Source organism: Pholcus phalangioides, unplaced genomic scaffold (assembly GCF_987345545.1).
Source record: "Pholcus phalangioides strain wild (caught in Gottingen) unplaced genomic scaffold, Ppha-v1.0 ptg000010l_1, whole genome shotgun sequence".
In the NCBI taxonomy this organism is placed as follows: domain Eukaryota; kingdom Metazoa; phylum Arthropoda; class Arachnida; order Araneae; family Pholcidae; genus Pholcus; species Pholcus phalangioides.
The window spans coordinates 37,077,955-37,087,777 of record NW_028301603.1 but is presented as its reverse complement, the minus strand read 5'-3'; positions in this window follow the sequence as shown (position 1 = coordinate 37,087,777).

The window sequence follows — 9,823 nt, the reverse complement described above, 5'->3', positions numbered from 1 at the left end:
ATATCTTGTATTAACAAGTGGAGAGCGACATTCATGTCATAAATATAGCCCTCGGGTGGCTCGTCGTCCATGAGCTATTAGCTGATCGGTTTCACCGTCCATTGCACGGTTCCGTTCGGCATATATACGCTCTAGCGAAGGAAAATCTCTATCTCCTCTGTAGCTTAGTGGTCAGAGCACTCGTCCGGCAATCGAGGGACCCGGGTTCGACTCCCGGTAGAGGCAGAGATGAGTTTTTTCCTTCCTTAAAAAATAAACATCTGAAATAATAAATATCTTCACAACATCCAGTCTTCCGTATATCTTGTATTAACAAGTGGAGAGCGACATTCATGTCATATATATAGCCCTCTGGTGGCTCGTCGTCCGTGAGCTATTAGCTGATCGGTTTCACCGTCCATTGCACGGTTCCGTTCGGCATATATACGCTCTAGCGAAGGAAAATCTCTATCTCCTCTGTAGCTTAGTGGTCAGAGCACTCGTCCGGCAATCGAGGGACCCGGGTTCGACTCCCGGTAGAGGCAGAGATGAGTTTTTTCCTTCCTTAAAAAATAAACATCTGAAATAATAAATATCTTCACAACATCCAGTCTTCCGTATATCTTGTATTAACAAGTGGAGAGCGACATTCATGTCATATATATAGCCCTCTGGTGGCTCGTCGTCCGTGAGCTATTAGCTGATCGGTTTCACCGTTCATTGCACGGTTCCGTTCGGCATATATACGCTCTAGCGAAGGAAAATCTCTATCTCCTCTGTAGCTTAGTGGTCAGAGCACTCGTCCGGCAATCGAGGGACCCGGGTTCGACTCCCGGTAGAGGCAGAGATGAGTTTTTTCCTTCCTTAAAAAATAAACATCTGAAATAATAAATATCTTCACAACATCCAGTCTTCCGTATATCTTGTATTAACAAGTGGAGAGCGACATTCATGTCATATATATAGCCCTCTGGTGGCTCGTCGTCCGTGAGCTATTAGCTGATCGGTTTCACCGTCCATTGCACGGTTCCGTTCGGCATATATACGCTCTAGCGAAGGAAAATCTCTATCTCCTCTGTAGCTTAGTGGTCAGAGCACTCGTCCGGCAATCGAGGGACCCGGGTTCGACTTCCGGTAGAGGCAGAGATGAGTTTTTTGCTTCCTTAAAAAATAAACATCTGAAATAATAAATATCTTCACAACATCCAGTCTTCCGTATATCTTGTATTAACAAGTGGAGAGCGACATTCATGTCATATATATAGCCCTCTGGTGGCTCGTCGTCCATGAGCTATTAGCTGATCGGTTTCACCGTCCATTGCACGGTTCCGTTCGGCATATATACGCTCTAGCGAAGGAAAATCTCTATCTCCTCTGTAGCTTAGTGGTCAGAGCACTCGTCCGGCAATCGAGGGACCCGGGTTCGACTCCCGGTAGAGGCAGAGATGAGTTTTTTCCTTCCTTAAAAAATAAACATCTGAAATAATAAATATCTTCACAACATCCAGTCTTCCGTATATCTTGTATTAACAAGTGGAGAGCGACATTCATGTCATATATATAGCCCTCTGGTGGCTCGTCGTCCATGAGCTATTAGCTGATCGGTTTCACCGTCCATTGCACGGTTCCGTTCGGCATATATACGCTCTAGCGAAGGAAAATCTCTATCTCCTCTGTAGCTTAGTGGTCAGAGCACTCGTCCGGCAATCGAGGGACCCGGGTTCGACTCCCGGAGGAGGCAGAGATGAGTTTTTTCCTTCCTTAAAAAATAAACATCTGAAATAATAAATATCTTCACAACATCCAGTCTTCCGTATATCTTGTATTTACAAGTGGAGAGCGACATTCATGTCATATATATAGCCCTCTGGTGGCTCGTCGTCCATGAGCTATTAGCTGATCGGTTTCACCGTCCATTGCACGGTTCCGTTCGGCATATATACGCTCTAGCGAAGGAAAATCTCTATCTCCTCTGTAGCTTAGTGGTCAGAGCACTCGTCCGGCAATCGAGGGACCCGGGTTCGACTCTCGGTAGAGGCAGAGATGAGTTTTTTCCTTCCTTAAAAAATAAACATCTGAAATAATAAATATCTTCACAACATCCAGTCTTCCGTATATCTTGTATTAACAAGTGGAGAGCGACATTCATGTCATATATATAGCCCTCTGGTGGCTCGTCGTCCATGAGCTATTAGCTGATCGGTTTCACCGTCCATTGCACGGTTCCGTTCGGCATATATACGCTCTAGCGAAGGAAAATCTCTATCTCCTCTGTAGCTTAGTGGTCAGAGCACTCGTCCGGCAATCGAGGGACCCGGGTTCGACTCCCGGTAGAGGCAGAGATGAGTTTTTTCCTTCCTTAAAAAATAAACATCTGAAATAATAAATATCTTCACAACATCCAGTCTTCCGTATATCTTGTATTAACAAGTGGAGAGCGACATTCATGTCATATATATAGCCCTCTGGTGGCTCGTCGTCCGTGAGCTATTAGCTGATCGGTTTCACCGTCCATTGCACGGTTCCGTTCGGCATATATACGCTCTAGCGAAGGAAAATCTCTATCTCCTCTGTAGCTTAGTGGTCAGAGCACTCGTCCGGCAATCGAGGGACCCGGGTTCGACTCCCGGTAGAGGCAGAGATGAGTTTTTTCCTTCCTTAAAAAATAAACATCTGAAATAATAAATATCTTCACAACATCCAGTCTTCCGTATATCTTGTATTAACAAGTGGAGAGCGACATTCATGTCATATATATAGCCCTCTGGTGGCTCGTCGTCCATGAGCTATTAGCTGATCGGTTTCACCGTCCATTGCACGGTTCCGTTCGGCATATATACGCTCTAGCGAAGGAAAATCTCTATCTCCTCTGTAGCTTAATGGTCAGAGCACTCGTCCGGCAATCGAGGGACCCGGGTTCGACTCCCGGTAGAGGCAGAGATGAGTTTTTTCCTTCCTTAAAAAATAAACATCTGAAATAATAAATATCTTCACAACATCCAGTCTTCCGTATATCTTGTATTAACAAGTGGAGAGCGACATTCATGTCATAAATATAGCCCTCTGGTGGCTCGTCGTCCATGAGCTATTAGCTGATCGGTTTCACCGTCCATTGCACGGTTCCGTTCGGCATATATACGCTCTAGCGAAGGAAAATCTCTATCTCCTCTTTGGCTTAGTGGTCAGAGCACTCGTCCGGCAATCGAGGGACCCGGGTTCGACTCCCGGAGGAGGCAGAGATGAGTTTTTTCCTTCCTTAAAAAATAAACATCTGAAATAATAAATATCTTCACAACATCCAGTCTTCCGTATATCTTGTATTAACAAGTGGAGAGCGACATTCATGTCATATATATAGCCCTCTGGTGGCTCGTCGTCCATGAGCTATTAGCTGATCGGTTTCACCGTGCATTGCACGGTTCCGTTCGGCATATATACGCTCTAGCGAAGGAAAATCTCTATCTCCTCTGTAGCTTAGTGGTCAGAGCACTCGTCCGGCAATCGAGGGACCCGGGTTCGACTCCCGGTAGAGGCAGAGATGAGTTTTTTCCTTCCTTAAAAAATAAACATCTGAAATAATAAATATCTTCACAACATCCAGTCTTCCGTATATCTTGTATTAACAAGTGGAGAGCGACATTCATGTCATATATATAGCCCTCTGGTGGCTCGTCGTCCATGAGCTATTAGCTGATCGGTTTCACCGTCCATTGCACGGTTCCGTTCGGCATATATACGCTCTAGCGAAGGAAAATCTCTATCTCCTCTGTAGCTTAGTGGTCAGAGCACTCGTCCGGCAATCGAGGGACCCGGGTTCGACTCCCGGTAGAGGCAGAGATGAGTTTTTTCCTTCCTTAAAAAATAAACATCTGAAATAATAAATATCTTCACAACATCCAGTCTTCCGTATATCTTGTATTAACAAGTGGAGAGCGACATTCATGTCATATATATAGCCCTCTGGTGGCTCGTCGTCCATGAGCTATTAGCTGATCGGTTTCACCGTCCATTGCACGGTTCCGTTCGGCATATATACGCTCTAGCGAAGGAAAATCTCTATCTCCTCTGTAGCTTAGTGGTCAGAGCACTCGTCCGGCAATCGAGGGACCCGGGTTCGACTCCCGGAGGAGGCAGAGATGAGTTTTTTCCTTCCTTAAAAAATAAACATCTGAAATAATAAATATCTTCACAACATCCAGTCTTCCGTATATCTTGTATTAACAAGTGGAGAGCGACATTCATGTCATATATATAGCCCTCTGGTGGCTCGTCGTCCATGAGCTATTAGCTGATCGGTTTCACCGTCCATTGCACGGTTCCGTTCGGCATATATACGCTCTAGCGAAGGAAAATCTCTATCTCCTCTGTAGCTTAGTGGTCAGAGCACTCGTCCGGCAATCGAGGGACCCGGGTTCGACTCTCGGTAGAGGCAGAGATGAGTTTTTTCCTTCCTTAAAAAATAAACATCTGAAATAATAAATATCTTCACAACATCCAGTCTTCCGTATATCTTGTATTAACAAGTGGAGAGCGACATTCATGTCATATATATAGCCCTCTGGTGGCTCGTCGTCCATGAGCTATTAGCTGATCGGTTTCACCGTCCATTGCACGGTTCCGTTCGGCATATATACGCTCTAGCGAAGGAAAATCTCTATCTCCTCTGTAGCTTAGTGGTCAGAGCACTCGTCCGGCAATCGAGGGACCCGGGTTCGACTCCCGGTAGAGGCAGAGATGAGTTTTTTCCTTCCTTAAAAAATAAACATCTGAAATAATAAATATCTTCACAACATCCAGTCTTCCGTATATCTTGTATTAACAAGTGGAGAGCGACATTCATGTCATATATATAGCCCTCTGGTGGCTCGTCGTCCGTGAGCTATTAGCTGATCGGTTTCACCGTCCATTGCACGGTTCCGTTCGGCATATATACGCTCTAGCGAAGGAAAATCTCTATCTCCTCTGTAGCTTAGTGGTCAGAGCACTCGTCCGGCAATCGAGGGACCCGGGTTCGACTCCCGGTAGAGGCAGAGATGAGTTTTTTCCTTCCTTAAAAAATAAACATCTGAAATAATAAATATCTTCACAACATCCAGTCTTCCGTATATCTTGTATTAACAAGTGGAGAGCGACATTCATGTCATATATATAGCCCTCTGGTGGCTCGTCGTCCATGAGCTATTAGCTGATCGGTTTCACCGTCCATTGCACGGTTCCGTTCGGCATATATACGCTCTAGCGAAGGAAAATCTCTATCTCCTCTGTAGCTTAATGGTCAGAGCACTCGTCCGGCAATCGAGGGACCCGGGTTCGACTCCCGGTAGAGGCAGAGATGAGTTTTTTCCTTCCTTAAAAAATAAACATCTGAAATAATAAATATCTTCACAACATCCAGTCTTCCGTATATCTTGTATTAACAAGTGGAGAGCGACATTCATGTCATAAATATAGCCCTCTGGTGGCTCGTCGTCCATGAGCTATTAGCTGATCGGTTTCACCGTCCATTGCACGGTTCCGTTCGGCATATATACGCTCTAGCGAAGGAAAATCTCTATCTCCTCTTTGGCTTAGTGGTCAGAGCACTCGTCCGGCAATCGAGGGACCCGGGTTCGACTCCCGGAGGAGGCAGAGATGAGTTTTTTCCTTCCTTAAAAAATAAACATCTGAAATAATAAATATCTTCACAACATCCAGTCTTCCGTATATCTTGTATTAACAAGTGGAGAGCGACATTCATGTCATATATATAGCCCTCTGGTGGCTCGTCGTCCATGAGCTATTAGCTGATCGGTTTCACCGTGCATTGCACGGTTCCGTTCGGCATATATACGCTCTAGCGAAGGAAAATCTCTATCTCCTCTGTAGCTTAGTGGTCAGAGCACTCGTCCGGCAATCGAGGGACCCGGGTTCGACTCCCGGTAGAGGCAGAGATGAGTTTTTTCCTTCCTTAAAAAATAAACATCTGAAATAATAAATATCTTCACAACATCCAGTCTTCCGTATATCTTGTATTAACAAGTGGAGAGCGACATTCATGTCATAAATATAGCCCTCTGGTGGCTCGTCGTCCATGAGCTATTAGCTGATCGGTTTCACCGTCCATTGCACGGTTCCGTTCGGCATATATACGCTCTAGCGAAGGAAAATCTCTATCTCCTCTGTAGCTTAGTGGTCAGAGCACTCGTCCGGCAATCGAGGGACCCGGGTTCGACTCCCGGTAGAGGCAGAGATGAGTTTTTTCCTTCCTTAAAAAATAAACATCTGAAATAATAAATATCTTCACAACATCCAGTCTTCCGTATATCTTGTATTAACAAGTGGAGAGCGACATTCATGTCATATATATAGCCCTCTGGTGGCTCGTCGTCCATGAGCTATTAGCTGATCGGTTTCACCGTCCATTGCACGGTTCCGTTCGGCATATATACGCTCTAGCGAAGGAAAATCTCTATCTCCTCTGTAGCTTAGTGGTCAGAGCACTCGTCCGGCAATCGAGGGACCCGGGTTCGACTCCCGGTAGAGGCAGAGATGAGTTTTTTCCTTCCTTAAAAAATAAACATCTGAAATAATAAATATCTTCACAACATCCAGTCTTCCGTATATCTTGTATTAACAAGTGGAGAGCGACATTCATGTCATAAATATAGCCCTCTGGTGGCTCGTCGTCCATGAGCTATTAGCTGATCGGTTTCACCGTCCATTGCACGGTTCCGTTCGGCATATATACGCTCTAGCGAAGGAAAATCTCTATCTCCTCTGTAGCTTAGTGGTCAGAGCACTCGTCCGGCAATCGAGGGACCCGGGTTCGACTCCCGGTAGAGGCAGAGATGAGTTTTTTCCTTCCTTAAAAAATAAACATCTGAAATAATAAATATCTTCACAACATCCAGTCTTCCGTATATCTTGTATTAACAAGTGGAGAGCGACATTCATGTCATAAATATAGCCCTCGGGTGGCTCGTCGTCCATGAGCTATTAGCTGATCGGTTTCACCGTCCATTGCACGGTTCCGTTCGGCATATATACGCTCTAGCGAAGGAAAATCTCTATCTCCTCTGTAGCTTAGTGGTCAGAGCACTCGTCCGGCAATCGAGGGACCCGGGTTCGACTCCCGGTAGAGGCAGAGATGAGTTTTTTCCTTCCTTAAAAAATAAACATCTGAAATAATAAATATCTTCACAACATCCAGTCTTCCGTATATCTTGTATTAACAAGTGGAGAGCGACATTCATGTCATATATATAGCCCTCTGGTGGCTCGTCGTCCGTGAGCTATTAGCTGATCGGTTTCACCGTTCATTGCACGGTTCCGTTCGGCATATATACGCTCTAGCGAAGGAAAATCTCTATCTCCTCTGTAGCTTAGTGGTCAGAGCACTCGTCCGGCAATCGAGGGACCCGGGTTCGACTCCCGGTAGAGGCAGAGATGAGTTTTTTCCTTCCTTAAAAAATAAACATCTGAAATAATAAATATCTTCACAACATCCAGTCTTCCGTATATCTTGTATTAACAAGTGGAGAGCGACATTCATGTCATATATATAGCCCTCTGGTGGCTCGTCGTCCGTGAGCTATTAGCTGATCGGTTTCACCGTCCATTGCACGGTTCCGTTCGGCATATATACGCTCTAGCGAAGGAAAATCTCTATCTCCTCTGTAGCTTAGTGGTCAGAGCACTCGTCCGGCAATCGAGGGACCCGGGTTCGACTCCCGGTAGAGGCAGAGATGAGTTTTTTCCTTCCTTAAAAAATAAACATCTGAAATAATAAATATCTTCACAACATCCAGTCTTCCGTATATCTTGTATTAACAAGTGGAGAGCGACATTCATGTCATATATATAGCCCTCTGGTGGCTCGTCGTCCATGAGCTATTAGCTGATCGGTTTCACCGTCCATTGCACGGTTCCGTTCGGCATATATACGCTCTAGCGAAGGAAAATCTCTATCTCCTCTGTAGCTTAATGGTCAGAGCACTCGTCCGGCAATCGAGGGACCCGGGTTCGACTCCCGGTAGAGGCAGAGATGAGTTTTTTCCTTCCTTAAAAAATAAACATCTGAAATAATAAATATCTTCACAACATCCAGTCTTCCGTATATCTTGTATTAACAAGTGGAGAGCGACATTCATGTCATAAATATAGCCCTCTGGTGGCTCGTCGTCCATGAGCTATTAGCTGATCGGTTTCACCGTCCATTGCACGGTTCCGTTCGGCATATATACGCTCTAGCGAAGGAAAATCTCTATCTCCTCTTTGGCTTAGTGGTCAGAGCACTCGTCCGGCAATCGAGGGACCCGGGTTCGACTCCCGGAGGAGGCAGAGATGAGTTTTTTCCTTCCTTAAAAAATAAACATCTGAAATAATAAATATCTTCACAACATCCAGTCTTCCGTATATCTTGTATTAACAAGTGGAGAGCGACATTCATGTCATATATATAGCCCTCTGGTGGCTCGTCGTCCATGAGCTATTAGCTGATCGGTTTCACCGTGCATTGCACGGTTCCGTTCGGCATATATACGCTCTAGCGAAGGAAAATCTCTATCTCCTCTGTAGCTTAGTGGTCAGAGCACTCGTCCGGCAATCGAGGGACCCGGGTTCGACTCCCGGTAGAGGCAGAGATGAGTTTTTTCCTTCCTTAAAAAATAAACATCTGAAATAATAAATATCTTCACAACATCCAGTCTTCCGTATATCTTGTATTAACAAGTGGAGAGCGACATTCATGTCATATATATAGCCCTCTGGTGGCTCGTCGTCCGTGAGCTATTAGCTGATCGGTTTCACCGTCCATTGCACGGTTCCGTTCGGCATATATACGCTCTAGCGAAGGAAAATCTCTATCTCCTCTGTAGCTTAGTGGTCAGAGCACTCGTCCGGCAATCGAGGGACCCGGGTTCGACTCCCGGTAGAGGCAGAGATGAGTTTTTTCCTTCCTTAAAAAATAAACATCTGAAATAATAAATATCTTCACAACATCCAGTCTTCCGTATATCTTGTATTAACAAGTGGAGAGCGACATTCATGTCATATATATAGCCCTCTGGTGGCTCGTCGTCCGTGAGCTATTAGCTGATCGGTTTCACCGTCCATTGCACGGTTCCGTTCGGCATATATACGCTCTAGCGAAGGAAAATCTCTATCTCCTCTGTAGCTTAGTGGTCAGAGCACTCGTCCGGCAATCGAGGGACCCGGGTTCGACTCCCGGTAGAGGCAGAGATGAGTTTTTTCCTTCCTTAAAAAATAAACATCTGAAATAATAAATATCTTCACAACATCCAGTCTTCCGTATATCTTGTATTAACAAGTGGAGAGCGACATTCATGTCATATATATAGCCCTCTGGTGGCTCGTCGTCCATGAGCTATTAGCTGATCGGTTTCACCGTCCATTGCACGGTTCCGTTCGGCATATATACGCTCTAGCGAAGGAAAATCTCTATCTCCTCTGTAGCTTAGTGGTCAGAGCACTCGTCCGGCAATCGAGGGACCCGGGTTCGACTCTCGGTAGAGGCAGAGATGAGTTTTTTCCTTCCTTAAAAAATAAACATCTGAAATAATAAATATCTTCACAACATCCAGTCTTCCGTATATCTTGTATTAACAAGTGGAGAGCGACATTCATGTCATATATATAGCCCTCTGGTGGCTCGTCGTCCATGAGCTATTAGCTGATCGGTTTCACCGTCCATTGCACGGTTCCGTTCGGCATATATACGCTCTAGCGAAGGAAAATCTCTATCTCCTCTGTAGCTTAGTGGTCAGAGCACTCGTCCGGCAATCGAGGGACCCGGGTTCGACTCCCGGAGGAGGCAGAGATGAGTTTTTTCCTTCCTTAAAAAATA